Source organism: Durio zibethinus, chromosome 17 (genome assembly GCF_047325235.1).
Source record: "Durio zibethinus cultivar Kanyao isolate XHJ-2024 chromosome 17, ASM4732523v1, whole genome shotgun sequence".
Taxonomy (NCBI): domain Eukaryota; kingdom Viridiplantae; phylum Streptophyta; class Magnoliopsida; order Malvales; family Malvaceae; genus Durio; species Durio zibethinus.
In genome coordinates this window covers 21,076,900-21,097,398 of record NC_143178.1, presented here as the reverse complement: position 1 = coordinate 21,097,398, position 20,499 = coordinate 21,076,900, and the positions used below count along the sequence as shown (strand labels likewise).

The following is a 20,499-nucleotide window of genomic DNA, read 5'->3' as shown; positions in this document are numbered from 1 at the left end:
ATATACTTTCAATATTTTAAAAATTACCATAAGCTAATTCATATATCAAACGATTTTGTCTACCATTTTAGATTTGTTTCCCATTTTTATCATGTAAAAACATTTTTATACTCTACATATTTCCTCAACCATTATAGATAATTCATAATTTATCATGTAAACAATGTTTTGTTCGAAAATTTGTTTAAAAAACAATTTCATACTACATTATAGACATAAAAAAAAAAGGAAATGAATTTTATTTGGAAGCATAACTCCAATTAAAGCTGAAAATCGTTGTCAATTTGTAGAAAGAAAAATGAAGATTCCAGAATCAAAATTTTACATTATAAGAGATGAAAAAATGGAAATAAATCTTTGTTGAAGTTGAAAATTGATCGAAATTTGGAAAACAAAAACGAAAATTTCAAATTCGATTCTTGGAATTCCTTTCGGCTTAGCGCTGAAGGGTTTGTCAGCCACAAAATTTGCAGCAGCAAATGATAAATTAATGTGCAAATGAAGCAATAAATTGCAAACTCCTAAATAGAATGTTTGAAATGACTTACGATTTAACAATTCTATTTCTCTGTAAACGTAATTTGCAGCGAGAATAGAAAACAATGGGGAAGAAACAAAAAAGAAAAAATGAGCTCAGAAAAATAAAGAATAAATTTGAATTAAAAGACAACCTAAATACAACTAACCCATCCCAGATATGCCAAGAATATTCTTGTTGCAACACTATCTCATGTTACAACAATGAGGCCTTGTCCGCTTTTGTAACTTGAGCCACATGCAGATCATCTGTCTTGGGGACTGGCAGTGAGCTGCATAATAATCTTCTATGCATCCAAGTTGGCAGAACATCAAGCTGTGCAGATAAAACACCAATCTTGAGCTGTTGAATTTCTCTACCCACATTCCCATACTCACATCTTCCATGTTGACCAACTGCGGATAGTGAAATTATTTAAATATTAAGTAAAACATGCCAATCACCATGATCTTCAGGGGAAGAGAGAGGAAATTGTCGAATTGCTCTTAAATTGTGCTTTTCAAACTATGACACGATGAAGAGTGCAATGTCAGATGACAATATGTATCCTGGTCCATTTGCATAGGGCAGATACGGTTCCTCCGGCCACTTCCGAAACAGCCGATGCTTCCCACAAATTCCATAAAATTAATTACCATGCAGCAACAACAGCAATTTTGAATTCACAGGAAATTATTTAGAAAATTCCAATGAATCAAACTTTCAACAAATAAAAAACAGTCAAAAAGTAAGAAAAAAAACTCAAGAAACAGCTGAAATGTGCAACTGATATAGATTGGTGTTTCTACAAGCTAAATCATCCCATGATTCGTTTAACTACGCGTTAACTGATGAACTGAAATAACCTAGAGCAAAGACCATCCATTATGTACTTGGCATCATCATCACAAATGTGTATACAAAGAAATGTGTGATGAACTGAAATAGATGCATTGATGAACTGATGTTACCATTAACTGATGAACTGAAATAACTGCATCAACTCTCATAAATGTGTCATCATCACAATTCATTATGTACTTGGCAGCCACCACACTGGCCTGTAACAAACACCTTAAAACAATCTCAAGAAACACCTCAACTATTCATTGCTTCAAACTGGGAACAAATTTCACACTCACCCCATAGTCACAGATGGTAACAGTTTTTAACACGACAAGGTCATAGTTGTCCATATAAGGCACAATAACAATATGTCCAAAAAAATTCTGCTTCCTTTCCTGGATGCTATCCAAACATACGGAGAAGGTGGTTAAATACAGAACTTTAGGCTTGAAACTATTAAGGATAGTCTTAACGTACCACTGCCAAAAAGAAACAAGCAACCACATTTGAAGATTTAACAAGTTCATGCAGCATTCAAGACTTCCTTACAGCCATCCGCACAGCAAAATGATTGCCTGCTGAAAGCATACCAATAAGCAGATCCACAGGCTGCTCAGAAAGTGGTGGAGCCTTCCATCCATTGGTCATCTCAAGATGCTTTTGAGGAGTAAAATTAACTAGGATGTGATGTAGGCAAAGATGCCGCAAATACGGAGTGGACATCAATGTCCCCGTTCAAAGTTAGTCCACTGGCATCCTTAACATTATCAACTCATATCAAGAATGAGTCAAGATGCAACACAATGGATGGTATTAAGTTTACAGTATATAACTTACCGTTTGATAAGGAAAAGAAGTAATGTGCCTTCCATCAACATTAACATGATATCCCTCCAAAACCAGTGTCATAATGGTTTTGGGTCCGTCTGACGAATTTGAAAACGAAATTTAAAAAAAATATATATATATATATATATATATAGTCCTCTCCGTAAGAAGGAACCTAGCACCAAGCTTCCTGCACGAAGAAAAAAAAAGGGGTCAAAATAAAAAAAAAATAGTCTCACCGAAACTTCACCAACAGATCTAAGGAAGTAAAGACTCTTTTTGGTGAAAAGAACCTCGGATTTGAACTCAGGAGGCCGAGGGGATCATTTTGGTGTTGACTAAGAATTTTTCGACCACCGCCAACGGCGGCCGGTGACCGGTAAAAAGCGGCGACGACGACGAAGTAACGGTTAGCCAGCCATCTGCGTTTGGCTGAAGAAAAAAAAAAGAGAGAAGAAAAGCTTTTTTTGTTTGAAAAACGAAGGAAATGAGTAAAAAATTTTTTTTTTAACTTTTATATAAGCTGTTAATAGTCAAAATGACGTTGTTTCAATAAATGCCGAAAACGACATCGTTTTAGTTTCTAAGGATCCGTGCGTCGACCCGTGATCCGATCCGGGATTCGTGCACCCGACCCGATAACCCGTTTCTTCTTCAGCCCTTGATCGATTCATCTAAATCGGATCAGACCAAACTGGACCGCGCTCGAACCACTGAGCCACTCAAACCGAGCCGAACCGTTGGATCGAACCGCACGTTGATCAGACCGTTGATCGGTCCGGTTTAGGTAAAAAAAAATTTTTTAATTTTAATTTTATTTTTTATATATTCTTTTATTAATATTTATGCATATTAAAATATTTATGTTTGTTAGATTAAATGATGAAATATGTGGTTAATTTTGTTTATAATTTTGTTAATTTTTAAAATAAACTTTAAAAACAAAATAATATAAAAATAAATTTAATAATAATACTAAAGTAATAAAAAATGAGAGAGAAGGAAATTTTTATCCGACGATGAGATTTAAAGGTATTCCGAGTAGTGATACCTAAAAAATCTCTAGGTGAGAAGATTTTTTTAAAAATATTACCAGTGTATTGGAATATTTATAGAAAATCTTCAATATAATTTTCATTTTTCTTCAAAATTTTAAATAAAAATATTAATAAAATAATTAATAAAATTTCTAACAAAGGAGAATAAAATGTGTGCATAAACATGGTAATATTTTTGCATTGCATGCATGACATTTTTTTTATAAAAATAAATTCGAGCCTCCGAAGATGAGATTCTAAGGTATTCCGAGAAACGATGCCTAAAAAATCTCTAGGTGAGAAAAAGTTCTTCTAATGTTACCAATGTACTGGAACATTTTAAGAATTATTTCAATAAAAAGTTTTTAATTTATTTTTCTCGAGAATAAATTTTTTTCTAATAAATAAAAATCAAGGAAATTATTTTTCGAACACCGAAAATTAGACTATTTTTATCAAAATCAAAGGATAACACGTTGTTAATTGGTACCATTTTTTAACAGGCGCTGTAGGGGTGCTAATCTTTCCCCACGCGTAACAAACTCCCGAACCCAGACTATTTCGCAGACCCTAAAATTATCTTTTTAATAAATTTTAATTAATTGTAAAACTTTATTAAAAGGATATGTTTTAGTAGGTGGCCAATCATACCTAGCCAAAAAAGATTGGTGGGACTCTTTTTTTTTATAAATTTCATTTCCAAATTCGTCGGCCGGACACAAAACCGTTACGATAGCTTGGTGACTCCGCTGGAGACGCCTTTTGTTTTCGAGAGTCAGGCCAAAATTAACTACTTGTTATCCTCAAATTTTGATTTAAACAGTCTTAATCAATTTCTTAGATTTTTATTTTTCATTTTCAATAAAAAAGGTAAAAAGGTAAAAATAAAAAAAAGAACAAAATAAATCAAAAATAAAAAGCAAAAAAAATTCACACACATTTCTTTTACTATGCCTCTTATGTTTTATTTTTCTGTATATATTGCTCTCAATAAATTAGGATATATTTGCACACAATGGCACGATGCATCTCATACATGAGCTCTATACCCAGGCTCTGTCCTTTATAGGAAGAAGTAAAGTATCTATACTCTCGTGAGGTGATAACCTCCGTAATGGCAAGTGAAATACTTTCACTCGAATTGAACCCTTTCTGTTCATAGCCTGTAATGGGTGAGGATCGGGGTGCCTTACTAGTCCAATACGGACGACAGTGAGGAATAATTTGGGAACTTTTAGACCTTGTCAATCCAAACCCAGCATATAATAAGCCTAGAAAACCAGCCTTATGTAGAGCCTTATCCATCTTCTTATAGAAAATACCTAAAAATAAAATTTGTGTATAATATGAAACAAAACAAACAAAAAATCTCAAAACACTAAAAAAAAAATAAAAAAAATATTTTTTTCTTAAACCACATCCTCACACTAACTCAATTTTATTTTTTTTTCTTTTTCTTTTTGCATTAATCATATCATATAGTTTTGCATCGAGATATTTGCTTCGAGATACTTACTTTAGGATATTTCTTCCAAGAAATTTTCATAGATCCTATAGAACTATAGATTTACTCATCCTTAGTCAGTGTGTCATGTGAGTCGTATAATGAAGTACATGTTTAGTCGAAAGAAGCTCAACAAAAGAACACAAATTGTTTGCCTACTGGTTATGTGTCTGAATTACCCAACAAAGTGTATTTAGATCTCACATAGAATGATTTAAAAGAGTTAGCTACTGTTTGAGGTCAATTAAGTGAAAAAAAAAAAAAGAAAGCTTTTGCAAAAAGTATGGCAGATTGCATCCTTCATTTCAATAGTAATCGATAAACAGTTGGTCAAAGCAGCTATATAGTTTTGGGATCCATCCTATAGATGCTTCACTTTTAATCAAGAAGATTTGGTGCCAACTATCGAAGAGTATTCGATTTTGCTCGGGATAGAACTACAATGTCCAAATAAAGTATTTACACGAAAGTCAAAATCAAGTTATCGTAAAAAGTTAGCCAAGCTTATGGGAGTTAAAGTAGAAACCATTGATTTTTTCGTGAAGTCTAAAGGTGAACATCTCAACATTCGTTGGAACTTTCTTCGAAACTTCATTCAAAAGCATTTAAATGACGATCAAGATATGACTGTGTTTGTTCTAGCATTGTATGGCATGGTAATCTTTCTGAAAACTTTGGGTTACATTGAGATAACTGTGGTAGATTTTTTTGAGCAAATTAAAACCCAAGCAATTAATCTCGCTCCAACAGTCCTAGCCGAAACCATCAGGTCATTGAATTTCTGTCAATGAAATGAAAAAAGACGACTCATAATTATGATGTCATAGTCAACCCAGATATTGCCAACATAATGGGTGTAGGAGGCATAACTCGAAGTGGCAGGTGTTATACCTCAGAGGCTCTAAAAAAAGCTAGAAAAGAGAAAGCCAAGGTAAGAGAAAAAAAATGAAAGTCAGAGTGATCTTGACGCAGCCCCAAAAAAAAATGTCAAAAACCAGTATCTGAGAGTGAAGTATGTGAATTTTTAAAGTTAATAAAACATAATGAGTATAGTGTGGTAGAACAGCTTAACAAGATGCTAGCTAAAATTTTACTATTGTCATTATTGTTCAGTTCAAAGTCACATCATAATGCTTTACTGAATATGCTAAATCAAGCATATGTGTCTCACAATGCTTCTATTGAATATGTAAAATAACTTGTTGGTAATCTGACGATTTCAACTATATCTCTTTCAGTGATGAAGAGATTTCTACTGAAGAAAAGGAAGTACCAAGGCTCTTCACATTACTGCAAAATATAAAGGTCATATAATGGCTAAGATTTTGATTAATAATGGCTCATCCATCAATGTTATGCCTATAACTACTCTAGTAAAACTCTCTATTGATGGATCTTATATGAAACCTAGTCATATAATAGTGAGAACCTTTGATGGAACCAGAAGAGAGGTGCTAAGAGATATAGAAGTGCCATTGCAGATTGGCTCATGTATTTTCGACGTAAAATTTCAAGTTATGGACATCTTTTTTTCATACAGTTATTTATTGGGTAGATCGTAGATCTATATGGTAGGTGCTATTCCATCTTCATTACATCAAAAAGTCAAATTCATTGTTGAAGGAAAGCTAACATGTATGGTAGGAGAAAAAGATTTATTGGTAACTCAATCGATAAATACTTCTTATGTGAAATCAACAGATAAAGCTCTGGAATGCTCTTATAGATCCTTCGAGATTGCCAATACAATATATATAATTGAAGGATCTAAATTGTATTTGTCACACTTGTCTATGACAACTAAAATGATAGTCAAATAGCTTACCAAGATGGGATAATGACCTGAAGCTGGACTTAAAAAGAACCTATAAGAAATCACGAAGCCATCGATCATATATGAAAAGAGAGATAGATTTGGCTTGAGATATAAGCCAACAAGAGGGGACAGAATAAGAATGATGAATGAGAAAAGAGATAAAATGATAGCTAATCTTAAGGGATATGAGCCGGTGTCAGAGCCTATGGCCATTCCATACCTTTATGATTTTTTTCACTCAGAAGTATACATTTATCCAGATTTATCGAAAGCCCTAAGTGCAGGATTCGTGAAAAAATTTTCAGAGCTGACCATTCAAATGGTGGATGATGGAGAAAAGAAGAGTCGAAGTGAAGAGCTGTTCGTGTACCCTTATCCTTCAGATTTTGAGCTAGAAATTGGAAAGTTACAGAGCTATCTGTTGTCTTTAAAACTTTAGAAAAGTAATGTACTGTGAAACTTTAAATCCTTAATTACTTTCTACGAGTATTAAAAGATCTTTTATGGTATGTTTATGTTTGTCGTTTTAATAAAAGACTTAGAAGATGCATCCGTATTTCTTTTATTATTTTCATCTTCATTTTTCATTCTTTTTTTCCATCATTTTCTTGTCATTTCATTTTTGTGTGCCAATATTCTCTTCATTTTACCCTTTATAGGGTCCCAAACACTGAACACAAAGATAATTATGGCAATAATCTCGAATTTGATTTTGAAAACTTAATTCATGTTGATGAACTTGATAATGAGAAAGATTCAGATAACTGTACACTATATCTTGATTTGTTAAAATTAATAGAATATGAAGATAAGCCAATTGAACCCCATCAAGAAATTATCGAATTAGTGAATTTGAGAGATGGTGAAAACAGAAAAAAGGTTAAAGTTGGTATATCTCTTTTACCAGCTGAAAAATAGAAGCTAAAAGAACTAATCCGAGAATATGTAGATGTATTCGTATTGACTTACTAGGATATGCCAGGACTCAGCACTGATATTGTAGAGCACAAGTTACCTTTAAAACCATGATGTAAGTCGATGCAGCAAAAGCTTAGGCGCATGAAACCAGAGATGCTACTGAAAATTAAAAAGAAAGTGAAAAAACAATTCGATGCTGGATTTTTGAAAGTGGCAAAATATCCTGAATGGGTAGCCAACATAGTGTCAATTCCTAAGAAGGATGAAAAAGTGAGAATGTGTGTCAATTATTGAGATTTGAATAGGGTAAATCCTAAGGATAACTTTTCTTTATCTCACATCGATACTCTAGTGGATAATACTACTAGGCATTCCACATTTTCCTTTATGGATGGTTTCTCAGGCTATAATCAAATTAAGATAGCTCGAGATGATATGGAGAAAGCTACATTTGTGACCATGCGAGGGACATTCTGTTACAAAGTCATACCTTTTAGGTTAAAAAATGTTGGTGTCATTTATCAAAGAGCAATGGTGACTCTCTTTCATGACATAATACATAAAGAAATAGAGGTATATGTGAATGATATAATTGTAAAATCTCATGAAAGAGAAGATCATATAGTCAATCTCAAAAGTTGTTTGACAGGTTGAGAAGATTTCAACTGAAGTTGAATCTCGCTAAATGTACATTTGATGCCAACTCAGAAAAACTATTGGGATTTATGGTCAGTGAAAGAAGAATTGAAGTAGACCCAGATAAGATACAAGCCATCCAAAATTTATCTCTTTTTTGTACCCTAAAAAAAGTATGAGGTTTCTTAAGAAGACTGAACTAGATTGCTCATTTCATCTCTCAACTCACCTATAAGTGCGATCCTATTTTCAAGCTTCTTAAAAAATATAATCCAGGAGAATGGAATGATGAATGCCAAGAAGCTTTTGATAAGATCAAAAAATACTTGTCAAATCCACCTGTGTTAGTGCCATCAATCTCGAAAAAAACCTTTGATCTTGTACTTAACAGTGCATGAAAATTCGATGGGATGTGTGCTGGGGCAAAGACATAAAACTGACAGGAAAGAACAAGCAATATACTACTTGAGTAAAAAATTCACTGATTATAAGTCCAAGTATTCACCATTAGAAAAGATATGTTGTGCATTAGCTTGGACAGCTCGAAGGCTCCGATAATACATGCTTTATCATACCACTTGGCTTATAGCAAAGTTGGATCCTATTAAATATATATTCGAAAAGCCCTCATTGATAGGAAGAATAGCACAGTGGCAAGTTATGCTTTCAGAATATGATATCATTTATGTGACTCAAAAAGCTATAAAAAAAATGTCGTAGCTGAGTTCTTTGTTGATCGTGCTGTCGAAAACTATGAACCAATGAACCTAGAGTTCTCTGATGAAGATGTGATGGCCATTGAAAAAAATGAACCTGTTAAAGAGCCCTGAATGATGTATTTTGCTGGAGCTGCTAATACTTTAGGTCATAGAATTTGGGCAATTTTAATATCTCCTGATGGGCACTATTATCCCATTACAGTCAGGTTAAATTTTCATTACATAAATAATGTGACTGAGTATGAGGCCTGTGTTATAGGTCTACAAGCAACAATTAAAAAGAAAATCAAAGTATTAGATGTGTTTGGAGATTCAGCTTTAGTCATCTATCAGTTATGAGAAGAATGGAAAACTAGAGATTTTAAGTTGATACGGTACCATAAGTACATTTCTCAGTTGGTTAAACAATTTGAAGAAGTTTAATTTGAGCATTTGCCTAAAGAGAAAAACCAAATTGCTGATGCATTGGCTATTCTAGCTACAATGATTAAAATAGATGCAAATACTGAAATCTAACCTATCAAGCTGGATGTAAATGATGAACCAGCACATTGTTCAGGTGTTGAAGAAAAAGTTGATGGGAAACCATGATATCATGACATCATGCAATACATTAAAAGTCAGTAATACCCAGGACATGTAACAAAAAATGATAAGAGAACTATTAGAAGGTTGGCTATGAGTTTTTTTCTTGATGGAGACATCCTCTATAAAAGGGGTCAAGATCAAGTACTCTTAAGGTGTATAAATGTAGCTGAAATGAAGAGGATTATTGAAGAAATGTATGATAGAGTTTGTGGGGCATATGCAAATGGTCATATGATGGCTAGACAAATTATGAGGGTTGGATACTATTAGTTGACAATGAAGAGTGACTGTATTGATTATGCCAAGAAATGCCATATATTTCAGATCTATGCTGACAAGATCCACACTCCTCCAATAACGTTACATGTTTTGGCTCCTCCATGGCCATTCTCTATGTGGGGTATAGATGTCATCGGTCTTATCACTTCGAAAGCTTTCAATGAGCATAGATTCATCTTTGTGATGATTGATTACTTTACAAAATGAGTAGAAGCCACATCACACGTTAGTGTGACCTGATCTGTGGTATGCAAATTCATAAAAAGAGAGATAATATGCAGATATGAGCTTTTAGAGATAATTATTTCTAATAATGCCAAAAATTTGAACAGTAAAATGATGAATGAAGTTTGCACTCAGTTCAAGATTCGTCACCGTAATTCGATACCATATCGTCCTAAGATGAATAGAGCAGTAGAAGTTGTAAATAAGAATATCAAAAGAATCATGAAAAAAATGATTGATACTTAAAAAGATTGACGTGAGAAGTTACCATTTGCTTTGCATGCTTATAGAACATCAGTCCGACCATTTACTGAGGCCACTTCGTTCTCTTTGGTATATAGAATAGAAGCTGTGCTACCGGTCGAAGTAAAAATTCTATCGGTGAGAGTCTGATAGAGGTAGAATTAGAGGAAGCAGAATGGGTTTGAAATCGCTACGAGCAGTTGAACCTCATTGAAGAGAAAAGACTTACAGCATTTTGTCATGGTCAATTATATCAAAAAGAGAATGATAAGAGCACATGATAAAAAAATCCATCCCTGTTACTTTAGGGAAGGAGATTTAGTGCTAAAAAAGATCCTTCCAAATTAACATGATAATCGAGGAAAATAGACACCAAATTGGAAAGGCTTGTATATGATGAAAAAGGCCTTTTTTGGTGGGGCATTGATTTTGACAGAGATGGACGAAAATGATTTACCTACTCCGATAAACTCAGATGCTGTGAAAAAATATTTTGCTTGAAAAAAAAAATAAAAAAATAATGACTCATCTGAAGCTAAAAACCTGAAAAAAGGTGGCTTGGATGCGAAGAAGAAGCATCATTCCACAATACAGGGGCAAGTGTAGTTTGACGAACTCTGAAGGATCAAAAAAGTCATCTAATTTAGTTTTAGAAAAAGAATTTGAGAATATTCTATTCATGATTATCTTATGATCATCATTTGGGCACCTTTATTTCAACTCAAATACTTTACCATGCACTTGTTATTAGTCTAATAAAATATGTTATCTTTTTTTTGGAAATAACACCTATCCATTCCTTTATTCTCATTTTTGTCCGTCATATGAATAGAAGAAATATGTGATTGCATTTTATTGGTCTTGGATTTAAAATGATGAAAAGAAAAACAAACATGAAAGATCTTAGCATTACTTTTTAAAAGTTGACAAAGACAAATGAAAAAGGATGAGAAAAGCATTACAATACATTGATATTACAGACTTTTGAAGGAGAAAAATATTGTGATCAGATGTTAAGAATAGACTTTTTAAGATGAAAATTTTAAAGTCGTTGAGCCTCTGCTGAGAGGAGCCTTTTTCAAGATTTTTAAAGTTATTGAGCCTCTATTGAGAGGAGCTTTTTCAGATGAGATTTCTAAAGTTATTGAGCCTTTACTGAAATGAGCCATTTTCAGATGAGATTTTTAAAGTTATTGAGCCTTTGTTGAGAGGGGCCCTTTTCAAGATGATTTTTAAAGTCATTGAGTCTCTACTGAAATGAGCCATTTTTCAAATGAGATTTTAAAGTTGTTGAGCCTCTGCTGAGATAAGCTTTTTAAGATGAAATTTTTAAAGTCGTTGAGCCTTTGCTGAGATGAGCTTTTTTCAGGATTTTAAAGTCGTTAAACCTCTGCTGAAAGGAGCCTTTTTCAAGATTTTAAAAGTTGTTGAGCCTCTATTGAGAGGAGCTTTTTCATATGAGATTTCTAAAGTTGTTGAACTTCTGCTGAGAGGAGCCTTTTTCAGATGAGATTTTTAAAGTTATTGAGCCTCTGCTGAGAGGGACCCTTTTTAAGATGATTTTTAAAGTCGTTGAGCCTCTGCTGAGAGGAGCTTTTTTCAAGATTTTAAAGTCGCTGAGCCTCTACTGAGATGAGCCTTTTTTAAGATTTTAAAGTCGTTGAGCCTCTGCTGAGATGAGCATTTTTTAAGATTTTTAAAGTTATTGAGCCTCTGTTAAGAGGAGCTTTTTCAGATGAGATTTTTAAAGTTGTTAAGCCTCTGCTGAGATGAACCATTTTCAGATGAGATTTTTAAAGTTATTGAGCTTCTGCTGAGATGAGCCTTTTTCAAGATGATTTTTAAAGTCGTTGAGCCTTTGCTGAGAAGAGCCCTTTTCCAAATGAGATTTTAAAGTTGTTGAGCCTCTCCTGAGACAAGCTTTTTAAGATGAAATTTTTAAAGTTGTTGAGTCTCTACTGAAAGGAGTCTTTTTCAGATTTTAAATTTTCAAAAGTTGTCGAGCCTCAAGTGAAATGAGCATTTTCGAAAAAAAAAATCATTTGGATTCCAGAAAAAATTGTTGTCTTTGTCTTTGCCCTATTATTGATTACTAGTAATGTCCAAAGAGGGGCAGCTGTGGACATCAATTTATCCAAAAACACAAAATACGTAATATAAATACAAAATACGAAATCCAATAAAAAATATACCAAAAATAATACAAAATACAAAAAAAAATAGAACAGAAAAATCGAAGATGGCAGTGGTGTCGGGGACGGTACCACTGCCACCAAACCCTACATCTCACCTTTTTGGTCACTATACCCTACCCTTCACCCCTCTAATTACTCATCCCATTGACAAATGTCAAATAAGACAGGAACGAATAAAAGAGGCATGGAGCTCGTGCTTACACCCCATACCGAGCCCAATGCCCTTCCCTCAAGCATACGCATGGTCAGAGCTCTATAAATAGAGCTTCTAGCCAAACAAAAATGGAGACGGAGAAAATGAGGAGAGATGCTGCAAAAATGAAAGAAAAAAACACAAAAAAAATACACAGTCCTCCTCGTTGGAAGGAACCCAGTGCCAAGCTTCTTGCACGAAAAAAAAAAGGTCAGTTTAAAAAAAAAAGGGTCAGAATAAAAAAAATAGTCTCACCGAAACTTCACCAGTAGATCTAGGGAAGTGGAGACTCTTTTTGGCGAAACAGACCTTGGATCTGAACTCATGAGACCGAGGGGAACATTTTGGTGTTTATTGGGAATTGTTTGACCACCGCCAACGACAGTCGATGACCGACGAAAGGCGACAGCGATGGCGGAGTAACGGCCAGCCAGCCATCTGCGTTTGGCCGAAGAAAAAAAAAAGAGAGAGAAGAAAAGCTTTTTTTGTCTTAAAAACGAAGGAAATGAGTAAAATTTTTTTTTAAAACTTTTACATAAGCTGTTAATAACCAAACGACATCGTTTCAATAAACGCCCAAAACAACATCGTTTTAGTTTCTGAGGATCCGCACATCGATCCGTGACCCGACCCGAGGTCCGTGCACCGACCCGACGACCCATTTCTTCTTTAGCCCTTGATCGATCCATCTGAATCGGACCGCGCTCAAACTGCTAAGCCACCCAGATCGAGCCTAACCATCGGACCGAACCGTTGAACCGAACCGTTGACCGATCTGGTTCAGGTAAAAAAATTTTGTTTTTAATTTTAATTTTATTTTTTATATATTATTTTATTAATATTTATGCATATTAAAATATTTATGTTTGTTAGATTAAATGATGAAATATGTGGTTAATATTGTTTATAATTTTGTTAATTTTTAAAATAAACTTTAAAAACAAAATAATATAAAAATAAATTTAATAATAATACTAAAGTAATAAAAAATGACAGAAAAGAATATTTTTATCCGACGATGGGATTTAAAGGTATTCCGAGTAATGATGCCTAAGAAATCTGTAGGTGAGAAGATTTTTTTTTTAAATACTACCATGTATTGGAGTATTTATAAAAAATTTTCAATATAGTAAAAAAAAATTTTTTAGTAATAAATAAAAATTGTTTAATATATTAAAAATAAGTTTAAAAAATGAGAAGAAAAGAAATTTTATTCGATAATGGGATTCTAAAAATATTCTGAGTAGAGATGCTTTAAGAAATTTCTAGGTGAGAAGATTTTTTTCTAAAATATTATCAATGTATTGGTATATTTATAGAAAAACTTCAATATAATTTTCATTTTTCTTCAAAATTTTAAATAAAAATATTAAAAAAATAATTAAAAAAATTTCTAACAAAAGAGAATAAAATATGTGCATAAACATGGTAACATTTTTGCATTGCATGCATGACATTTTTTTTTACGAAAATAAATTCAAGCTTCCGAAGATGAGATTCTAAGGTATTCCGAAAAGCGATGTCTAAAAGATCTTTAGGTAAGAAAAAGTTCTTCTAATGTTACCAATGTACTGAAACATTTTAAGAATTATTTCAATAAAAAAGTTTTAATTTATTTTTCTCGAGGATAAATTTTTTTTCTAATAAATAAAAATCAAGAAAATTATTTTTCGAACACTGAAAATTGGACTATTTTTATCAAAATCAAAGGATAACATTTTGTTAATTGGTACCTTTTTTTAACGGGTGCTGTGGGGGTGCTAATTATTCCCCACACGTAACCGACTCCCGAACCCAAACTATTTCACAGACCGTAAAATTATCTTTTTAATAAATTTTATTAATTTTAAAACTTTATTAAAAGGATATGTTTTAGTAGGTGGTCAATCGCACCTAACCAAAAATGATTGATGATGACTCCGTTTTTTCTTTTTTTTAAATTTCGTTTTAAAATTCGTCGGACGGATACAAAATCGTTACGACAACCAGCAATAGGAGTCAGGAAAAAAACTTTGCTCTGAAAGGGCCACGGTCACCATTTTTCTTCGGCCTATTAACCGTTTCAACCGCTATGTTGTCTTGTGCTCCTCAGAGTGATCATGATTATCATCCCGAATCCACTTCTCATACTTGACCTGACCATCAACTGCAGGTATAAAGAAGTAGACATTTTTCTGGCATGAGAATGTAGAATATTGCCATGAATTAAAGCTGTAGATTTTTGTTTTCTTTTAAATTTTTTCATTTGTTAGGCCTGAAGAGTGTTGAATTTGTTAAAATAACTGAAACGTAACGCAATCCATGGTTCCATGATGAATTTGTATAATTCATGGATCTTCTGTTTTTAAAATCCGACCAAAGGTTGAATAGGTGAAGGATTTGGTTTTCATTCAATTGGTTGATCCAATTAGAAAGAGACTGTAATATTAATAAATTCATAATTTTGATATTAAATAAGGATTGAATATAGTAAATATTTAATAAAAATACGCATTTGGTTATCGTATGTCTTTAATGTAAAATTAAGAGCTTAAAGACTAAATCTCACCACTTACCAAAAAATTATGAATAATAAAACAGTAAAATAATAAACCTTAAAACCAGTGTAAATATTTATTTTTTCAGTTTAATCAGTTTTTATTCATTTTATTGAAAATTTGATTTTATAAATTAGACATATCATCGAATTTTTATTCAACTAGTCCAATTCGATTTTTTAATCACCTGTTTTTTTTTTTTTTTTTGTTACTTCCTCAAGCAAGTGATACGTAGATGTAGACATGTAGGGATTTCGGCTGGCTAAATGAAGGGTGAGGCAAAGAGAAGGCTAATGCTGTTTGCGACAATTATTCTCCATTTTATTGAGAAAATAACAGGTTTTGTTTCTTCTGCTCCCCATGTTTTGCTTGTTTGCATTTTGCTTCGCCTTCACTGATTTTCATAATTATTTGGCAACTGATCCGCTCTTATCTTTGATTCCACCTCTTGGAATTTGCGTATTTGAGTTTTATCATTATGCTTCGTCCTTTAGATTTGTCCCATTCATTTCTCCCATTAGTCAGAATTCGTTTATATTTTTCTAGTGGTAGTATAAAAATGTGTTGTATCTATGCAGCATTCCTTCGTCTGATTTGTACCCCCGCTATTTGACAAATGGATATGCTACTTAAATCTCTCTTCCTTTCTTTTTTTTTTTTGATGAAATGTCACAGCATATAAGTTAATATTCTTAGATCATAAGTCATAAAATTTTCTCTTTTTTCTTTTTATGACGTTCTCTTTCTTTTATATCATTTGTAATAACATTTCCCATTATGTTTAGGCATGGTTTGGAGTTCGGCTGAAACCCAAATTCCGTTGCCATTTCTGAAGGACCCACTGATTAATATCGAAGCCTCGCCTTTCCATGGAGGAATAGATCAACTCAACGGCCAACACTATCACACATCACCACGTTAGAGGATAAATAGCCCTAGCTCATCACAATCACACATATGCGAGGTGTCCTAATCCTGTGAACCCACCACCATAGTCCACAAGCCCCTGACCCCCACCCCTCAAAAACCACAACTCCCATTACATGCAGCCCCAGGAACACCCCCTTCTCTCTTTCCTTGCCTTGTCCCAACAACACCACCAATTAGATAATATGGCTCACCTAGTAGAGACATTCATTTACAAGCCAAGGCCATGACATTGTCAGCTGATGCTGATTCCTCATGGTTTTCACTTATCAAAGCAAACTACCTGCCTCATAAAACAGCCAAAGAATCATTAAAAGAGAAGGTCAGGAAAACATCAAAGGATTTGGATAAAAAGAAAGAACAACATTTCAAATATCAGTGCTTGATAGCAAGAAAATAATTTCGACGATGGAGGAGAAAGAAGTGAAGAATCTACTTGAAGGGCATCATTATATGAAGAATTCTTCAGCTTGTAGAAAGATATCCTTTTGTGGTTCACCAATAAAGCTGACTGATACTCTTGCAAATTGTGGTGTTCAGTTGATATGTCACCGTTTATGCAGATCGATGCGGTTGATTGTGCAAGAAAGACTCATGATCGCCTTGAAAAGTTCAGTTGCAGAACTCTTGCCTCTCTCTCAACAAGGTACGTAATACTAATAATTAGTTAAAATTGTTTTCTCCTTGCGGATAATTTTGTCAAAGTCATCAGTTTATGTACTTGCGAATACCCTTGTATCCTTGGTACAAGAATTCTTGTTTACAAAATCTGAATGAGTTCAAGCCACGATTTTTGAAACAAAGATGAACATTCGATAAAAGAGGTGAGCTATGTTCTTCAATTGCAATGGAAAAAGCTGCTCAAACCATATAGCTACGCAATGTGGCAACAAAAAAGAGAAGAGGAAGAAGGAAGAAAAAAACCCATACGCTTCAGCAATAATTTGGCTCACAATAATTTTATTATTGAAACTCTAGAATATGAAATTAAGAAGTTGCGAACACCAGAAGAACTAAAAACAAAAGCACTAAGAAACATAAAAAAGCCTAAAAACCTAAGAAATAAACCTAAGCTATTTTTCTTTGAAGCATCTGCCTGAACCAATATGCTGACATCTTTGGGTATCTCTTGAGATCATTGTAATCAACATAAATCAAGCCAAATCTTGAGGTATAACCTAACAACCATTCAAAGTTGTCAAGCATTGACCAAGCAAAGTAGCCAGTGACATTGGCTCCATCATCCATGGCTCTCTTCAATTCCTTCAAGTAGGTTGTATAGTAGTTCACTCTATTTGTATCAAACAAAGCTTCAGGAAATGGAACATTGCCAGGGTCATCCATTCCTGCAATTAATCAACCAAACAAATGAACAACTTTGCGTGGTTTACAAAGATCAAACAGTGGAGAAATAAAACTTCAATTTTACCATTTTCTGAGAGAATTATTTCGGGGTTTCCATAACGCTCTTTAACATATGTGACAACTTTGTAAATGCCCGATGGAACTTCATAAATCCATGGAGAATGAGCCTGCAATTTTTTTGGTGCATTAGTGTTAACACAGCTTAAGAAGCTAAGACGTGGAAAGCACAAAGATTACCTGACGACCGATTGGCACACCATTACGTTCATCTGTTAGAGTGAACACAAACAGGTATGTTATATCATCAAAACAACTAGAAAAATTTTTGGGTAAATGAAGTAGGAAAAGATGGATGACTTACAAGCATACCCAACATTCCAATCATGTTCGTAACCAGTCACATTTGTCTTTGGCTGGTGTGCGTCATATATGTAGTAAGAAGTGTAGTGGTTGAGACCAAGAACATCAAAAGAGTTTTTCACAATCTCCAGTTCACTTTTGCTGAACTTTGGAAGCCTTTCTCCTACGATTTTTTGCATTGTTCTTGGATATTCTCCATATACAAAAGGGTGCAAAAACCTGCAAAATAAATTTGACAATAATTCCCTCCTTAAATGAGTACTGATAAGTTCCATTTTTTTTTATATATTTCAATAAGTCATAAGGACCAGATATGTGCCAGGAAAAAATACTTCAAAATAATGAAATCCGAGAACATAGGACAGCTTGCTATTTTGGGGCCCTGGATGCCTAATGTTTCATTTATTCTATTTAATTGAACAATTAAAACATAGATGACTACATTGTACATTGTCAGTATGTATTCAGAGATTTATACCATCCAATATGGAAGTCTCTTGCTCTTTGTGCTGCATAGTTATCTGCCTTTGATTTTGTTAGAGGTTCATACCAAACAAAGTCCGCGAAGACACCAACTCTTCCCTTCTGTTCAGCCTGAAAAGGCACATTAAAATCATTAAAATAAGATATTAGATTATATATCAAGATTAGAAATCAATTGACTGAGAGAATCTCCAAAATAATCATTACTTTATATTTTTCACGATATCTTTTGGAAGCTTCAGCATGACTTAAAATCAAATGATGTGCTGCAATATAAGGCTCGGTTGCTGAGTTTCCTTCTGTACAATTTCCAAATTCCTTTGAACATCTATTTGGAGGATTAATGCCATTGTCAAATCCAAGAGAAGCAATCACTTTCGGTTCATTGAATGTCCACCAATTCTTTACTCTATCACCAAATGTCTTGAAACAGAATTCTGCATAATCAGCATAATCTTTGCTGCAAGATTCATATCATAGTAAATTAATTTTACAATTTAGTTAATTTTCTAAGTTAATGGTTTCTCCCTCTGAAAAAAGAGGTTATCTCTCAACTTACACAATTTGTTTACTCAGAAAACCTCCATATCTCTCCTGAAGTGCAACTGGCAGATCGTAGTGGTACAAATTCGCATGTGGGGTGATTCCTACATGGATAACAAAGTTAACATATTTCATCCAGTTACAAAAATATAACTAGAATACTGCAATATGTCATATACCCGGTCCAAAATTTCAGTATTTTATACATTGAAATTAATATATATACCTTTCTCAAGCATGTAGTTTATCAATCTATTATAGTAGGCAACTCCTTTCCAGTTTACCTCCCCTGTGCCATCTACATAAAGGTATGAATATAAGCATTAATTAATCAAAAAATGAAATGTGTATGCCAATTTTATAATCAAGGAAGATGGTAAATGTACTTGGAAAAATTCTCGGCCATGAGATCGAAAATCGGTAGAAATCAAAGTTCATCATTTGCATCAAATTAACATCTTCCTGCAAACGGAACAAGAGTAAAGAAATAAGCCTGACTAATTTAAATCTATAAGCTTTTGTATTAATAAGAAATAAAAATGAAATAAAAATTCCAAGCCTTTGCATTAATAAGAAATAAAAATGATATAAAATCATACCTTGTAGTGATTATATTGATCAATGGAAACTTCACCAGTAGCATTATTTTTAATATTTCCTGTTACATATATGAAATGATATCCTTTTAAAATTTTACATTTAAAAAAATTAACATTTAAAAAAAAGTAAAAATTAAAATTAAAATCATTTGATTTAACCTGGAACTTTAGAAAAACATCCCATATGCTAGGTCCTCTGCCGTCTTTGCTAGCCATTCCTTCAACTTGATATGCTGATGCGGCAGTTCCAAACACAAAACCTTTTGGAAAGATATCTCTGCTTAAGCCTCCAGTGTCAAATCGGGGCTGCCATGCACTAGCATTTGCATGTGAAACAATACTAAAAACAGCAATTAACAACAACAATAAGATTACTAAACTCTTCATGGTGACCAAAGCTATTGTTTTGTTTGAGTGAAAAAAACTTCACTGTCAACGTGTATTTATAGGTGTGTGGAGGGATTTTATTGGAATTGAAAAGGCTAAAACTAATTTTAATTGAATTTCAGTGTTTGATTTTTTGGATAAGATGTAGTTCTTATTTTAAATATTTGGATAAAGAGACATTCAAAAATAAAATAAAATCTAAAAGAATATTTTAATTAACTTGTATTTTTTAATGTTTCTCCAATTTTATAAAAACTTGAGAAATCTACTTGAGAAAACAAAAATATCATTTTTCATGCCAGAAATAAATATTTTTTCAGATATGATAAAATTAAATAAAAAAAGGTGATAATTCAAAAAAAAAAACTAAAAAAGTGATCGTAATCTTATCTCAATTTGATAGAAACAGATTTGATCAAACGAAAAAAATGACTAAACAATTGGGATTGCCTCTGATATGACTCTAACAATTCAATTACTAAATTATTTTGAAGGGAAGAAGGTGGCGTCATATCTTGATTTTGTGAGGTATCAATTAAAATTTAATTTTTTATGAAATAATATAACATATAATAAAAGTCAAGATAAAAATACAAATATAAAATAAATAATTTTCAAAATTAGTTAACATTTCAAGTTATCAAATAATATACTTATATTCAACATTTGATATTGAATATCGTATCAAATAATATACTTAATATTGTCATTTGATATTGAATCATGAAGTGGAGATAAAGTTACAAGCATATTT

At 33.0% G+C, this 20,499-nt stretch overlaps 2 pseudogenes; both read right to left on the bottom strand.

Moving 5' to 3' along the window:
- Nucleotides 1–733: 733 nt before the first annotated feature.
- LOC111274882 (hydroxyproline O-galactosyltransferase GALT6-like) lies at nt 734–2,272 on the bottom strand (annotated as a pseudogene).
- Nucleotides 2,273–17,076: 14,804 nt separating this feature from the next.
- On the bottom strand, nt 17,077–19,831 carry LOC149514107 (beta-glucosidase 44-like; annotated as a pseudogene).
- Nucleotides 19,832–20,499: the final 668 nt, after the last annotated feature.